The 4,754-nt window shown below is 41.6% G+C and overlaps 4 non-coding genes across 4 annotated transcripts; all 4 read left to right on the top strand.

The window, feature by feature from the left end:
• Positions 1–2,238: 2,238 nt before the first annotated feature.
• Positions 2,239–2,304, top strand: LOC114048239. Its single transcript, XR_003569719.1, has one exon. It is a non-coding gene; the product is annotated as a small nucleolar RNA SNORD58 (small nucleolar RNA).
• Positions 2,305–2,831: 527 nt separating this feature from the next.
• LOC114048241 lies at positions 2,832–2,897 on the top strand. The gene has a single exon (XR_003569721.1). It is a non-coding gene; the product is annotated as a small nucleolar RNA SNORD58 (small nucleolar RNA).
• A 1,102-nt stretch (positions 2,898–3,999) lies between these two features.
• Positions 4,000–4,064, top strand: LOC114048238. Its single transcript, XR_003569718.1, has one exon. It is a non-coding gene; the product is annotated as a small nucleolar RNA SNORD58 (small nucleolar RNA).
• Positions 4,065–4,372: 308 nt separating this feature from the next.
• LOC114048242 lies at positions 4,373–4,438 on the top strand. Its single transcript, XR_003569722.1, has one exon. It is a non-coding gene; the product is annotated as a small nucleolar RNA SNORD58 (small nucleolar RNA).
• The last annotated feature ends 316 nt before the right edge of the window (positions 4,439–4,754 follow it).

The following is a 4,754-nucleotide window of genomic DNA, read 5'->3' as shown; positions in this document are numbered from 1 at the left end:
GTGAGGCAATCGGGGGTTAAGTGACTTGCCCAAGGTCACACAGCTAGTTAAGTATTAAGTGTCTGATGCTGGATTTGAACTCAGGTCCTCCTGACTTCAAGGCCAGAGCTCTATTCACTGCTCCACCTAGCTGCCCCTACATCATCCTTTAAAACAAAACAAAACAAAACAAAACAAAAAACTTAACGCTATTTAGTTGTAAAGATATTATTTAATTTGCTCCAATTCTCTCTTTTAGTCTGTGATGAATACTTGGGCATGGAAACTCCCTCCACCCATAGTTAGCCAAAATCAGGATTTAATAGTTTCAGAATGGCCTGGGGTACTCATCAAGCCACAAGTATGTGCCAATTGCAGAACTTAAACCCAGATCTTCCAGACTTCAATATTGGCTCTCAATGCCAATCTGCCTCTTCAAAGCAAAGTCCCCTAGAAAAGAGGTTCTTAATCTTTTTGTTTCATGGATACCTTTCTCCTTCTGGTAAAGACAGAACCCTTCTCAGAATAATTCAATTCAATAAACCTAATTTATTCAATGCCTACTGTGTGCCTGGCACTGTGCTAAGCACTGAATAATAATGTTTTTAAATGTATAAAATAAAATGAATAGGATTGCAAGGGAAACCAAAGGTTATTGAAAATAAGAGTAGGTTTTTTTATTTTTTTATCTAAATTCATTGCTCCTTCCCCTCCCCTCCAAAATCTACCAGGTCATGGAACCATGGTGAAGAATCTCAGCCCTAGAGAAACGTACTTAATGGTTTTTTTCAACCTCCTACTTTTAAAATGTTTATATTTTTTAGGAAAGTTGGCTCTCTTCCCAACCAGAATTAAAAAAAAAAGCATCAACACCAACCAACAACACACACCCCTCCCTTTAGTTCTTGGTTTTATGTTCGGGGGGTTTCGTTTTGGAGGGGGGTGCTTGTTTTTTGGTTTTCTTTTGTCGCTTTTTTTTTTTAAGGGCAATTTTGACATACTCCCTTCCGACCACTTTAGGTCCTAGGACTTTTAAAAACATTCTCCACCCTCCCTTTCCCCTCCCCCTCTTCTCCCCGCCTCCGCCCTCTGGTCCCGGGAACTAGAACTCTCGCGAGATAGCCGAGTTTTCTTCAAGTCTCCCGAAAGTCTTTGCTCTTCCTCTTCCCTTGACCCGTCCTAGGTGAGTGAAGCTGGTTTCTGGGCCACGTCTCCAATCCGCTTGGTATCGCCCGCATCGGCCCCTCAGTTTGGCCGAACTGAAGGCCTCCGTGGAGGGCAAACCCGAGGCTTCCTTCGGGGCCGTCCATTTATCTCCCGATGGGTCTGGTTCCGGTGCGGGGATTTGGGAGAAGCCTTGGCCTCCCATTTGCCTCCGGCTGCGGGCGGGAGGCCGGCCGGGGGAGGGAGGGAGGGGGTAGGGAGAGGAGCGGAGCGCGCCCTCGGTCACCCCCTCCCCCTCCCCGTGCCCGGGCCTCCGTCTCTGCCCCCGCCCTCGGTGTCCCCGCGAGCTCCGGAGCCTCCCGGGAGCAGCCGAGGTCCCTGGCTCGGCACCGCGGCTCCGCAGGTCTCTGCGTCCCTGCCGCGTGGAGGAAGGCAAGGCTTCGTTCTCTGCCGTCGGGGTGGGACGCGGAGGGAGGTAAAGGAAGGAGGCGGGTGAAGGCGACCCCTGGCTGGGTTACTGGACCTTAGCAATGTTGTGGGGAGGACCTTTCACAGCAGGGTGGCTTGAGATAACGAAATTGATGTTTCTCGGGGCCCTGGTTTTCCTTGTAAAAGGAACGGGTTGGGTTGGACCAGTGTGACTGACTGTAAACCTTAAGATAGTTGAACCAAAATTATTCAGTTTTTTCAGTCGTGTCTAACTTTTTGTGACCTCGTTTTGGGGCAAAGATACCAGAGTGGTTTGCCATTTCCTTCTCCAGCTCATTTTACAGATGAGAAAACTAAGACAAACAGGGTCAAGTCACTTACCGAGAGTCACACAGCTAGTAAGTGTCTGAGTCCAGATTTGAACTCAGGAAGAGGAGTTTTCTAACTGCAGGCCCAATGCTCTATCCACTCTGCCCCCTAGCTGCCCTAAATTTCTCCGATTCTAACATCTGAGGGCATGTCCGAATTTGTCATGCAGGTAGTATTTATTGGGAGTGTGCCCAAGACTGTTGGGTATTAGGGGAATTTTAGAGCTTGAAGAAATACATAGGTGAGTAAAGGAAAATTAAGACATTTATTGTATTTTTTCTACTTTGGAATAAGTGGCTGCAGTGATGACTATTCTTAGGACACCTTTGGATTAACCATGAAAACAATGACATTCTGAGCAGCTGCTTCATTTAGATTAATGCTGGGATTTTCAGTTTGTGTTTCCACAAATTCATTTTGACTATTTAGATGTCCCTGTAATTCTTCCCCCCACCCCCAGTATATCTACCAAGTGCTAATTTAGGAGTCTTGTGAAATGTACGTATAAGAAAAAATACTGAATTGTTGCTTTTTTTTTTCTAGGTAATCATTTAAAATGGTGAGGTACTCTCTTGATCCAGAGAACCCCACAAAATGTAAGTGAACATAGGATACTTTAACTTAGTGTTTAGTTTGTTTTGTTTTTACATTGTGTTCAAACATTAAACATCAATAATGCATCCTACAGATATAAATGTTTTTATAATTTATAAGCTACAGTAAAATGTCCCCCTCTACTAATCTGAACTATTTTTTAATCTTGCAGCATGCAAGTCAAGGGGTTCAAATCTCCGGGTCCACTTCAAGGTATGTGAAAATAAATCATGATTAGGTTCTAAAGTGGTTTTTCATCTTGTATATGTTTCTTGGAATCAGGACTGTATTTGAAGCTGCAATGATGATGTTTCTTAGGACACCTTTGGATTAACTATGAAAATGAAACAACACTGAGCAGCCACTTTTGTTTGTTTAGTGAGGTCTCCAGGGTTTTATACTAGGTGCTACATCTTGACCAAAATATTGAAAACCAATGAGATAAGAAATAAGTGAGAAGTGTCATAGAGTGAAAACATTACACTGAACTCAGTTGCCCTACTTCATAGACCTGAGTTCTGGCACTAAGTATTTAATTTTAAGCATATTGTGTAAACTCTTGAGTTAATTTGTGCTACATAAATGCAGATTATTACAACAGTGAAATGAGAGGGAAATCTACAAAAATCCATAATGCATTGCAACCAGCTGTTAGATTAGCCACATTGATGTATCACTGTAGTAATGAATGTATCATAAATATGATCTGAACAATCATGTATAGAAAATTTTGGGTCACATTTATGCATCAAATATCAGTTATTTGTGGTTGATAGTATATTCAGTCAATCAGTAAACATTTATTAAGTGCCTCTGTGCAAGACACTGTGCTAAGTACCAGGGGTACAGAAAGAGACAAAAGACTGGGCCCTGCCCTCAAAGAACCTTGTATGCAAACAAATACATACAAAGCAAGCTACATACAAGATGAAAGCACTGGAATTAAAGGGCTAGGAAAGACTTCCTGTAGAAGGTGGGATTTTACTTGGGACTTAAAGGAAGCTAGGGAGGAATAGAATTGGAGCAGAGGAATATTCATTCTAGGCATGGGAAACAGCCAGAGAAAATACCCAGAGCTGAGAGATGGCATGTCTTGTTAATGACACAACCAATAAGCCAGTGTCATTGGATCAAAGAATGTTAGGTAGTAATAATCCTTTTTCAAAACTGCTTCTTTTGACTCACTAGTTAAAATATGACTTTTTTACAGAACACCCGTGAAACAGCCCAAGCTATCAAGGGCATGCATATCCGAAAAGCTACCAAGTATTTGAAAGATGTCACATTGAAGAAACAATGTGTTCCCTTCAGGCGATATAATGGTGGAGTTGGCAGGTGTGCCCAGGTCAGAATTCTTAATATTTATTTGTGGAAATAGTTAAATGTCTTTCTAAAATCACTTTTAAAGAATCAACTTGGTAGAATAAGTTTAAATAATGTTTGCTTCTTTTAGGCATTCCTTTGTTGCTGTGATGACAATCTTAGGACACCTTTGGATTAATCATGAAAAGAAATATGTGCTGAGCAACTTACAAACCAAATTTTCTGAGAAGTGGGCAAATTTGAATTTCCAGGGAAATGTGCTAAATAGAATGGCAATGACCTTTTTTCTTTTTTTTTTCCCCAGGCTAAGCAGTGGGGTTGGACACAGGGTCGTTGGCCCAAAAAGAGTGCTGAATTCTTGCTGCATATGCTTAAAAATGCAGAGAGTAACGCAGAACTGAAGGTAGGTTAAAACCATCACATATCCATACCAAATGAATGCTATTTGGAAATAATACCAGCTGTTAAGACTCAATATTAGTTGCGCTTGTGACTAAGGCAGATATGGATTTGATGGCGGTGATGACTCTCTTAGGACACCTTTGGATTAAACAATGAAAATAATCACTATCTGAGCTATCAAGTGACATGGTAGCCTGAGTTTCTGGAGGGGATCAGTCTAGTCCAAGGTCCCTCCTTTTACAAAAGGGGAAAACCAAGTCCTTAAGGTTAAATAATGTCTTTTATAATACAAGTAGAAGTAATTTGGTCAAATGACCTGAATTTGTATCATGTCTCTTGTGAATAGTTTGATCCCAAGCATCTAGGCTAATTTCATGTTTAATTCAATTTTAACTCAAGGTATTAACTATTTCTTAATTTTCTCCCCACACACAGGGTTTGGATGTGGATTCTCTCGTCATTGAGCATATCCAGGTTAACAAGGCACCTAAAAT

Source organism: Vombatus ursinus, unplaced genomic scaffold (assembly GCF_900497805.2).
Source record: "Vombatus ursinus unplaced genomic scaffold, bare-nosed wombat genome assembly UNPS02014791.1, whole genome shotgun sequence".
In the NCBI taxonomy this organism is placed as follows: domain Eukaryota; kingdom Metazoa; phylum Chordata; class Mammalia; order Diprotodontia; family Vombatidae; genus Vombatus; species Vombatus ursinus.
The sequence above is the reverse complement of the archived record's forward strand: the minus strand, read 5'-3'. Positions and strand labels throughout refer to the sequence as shown.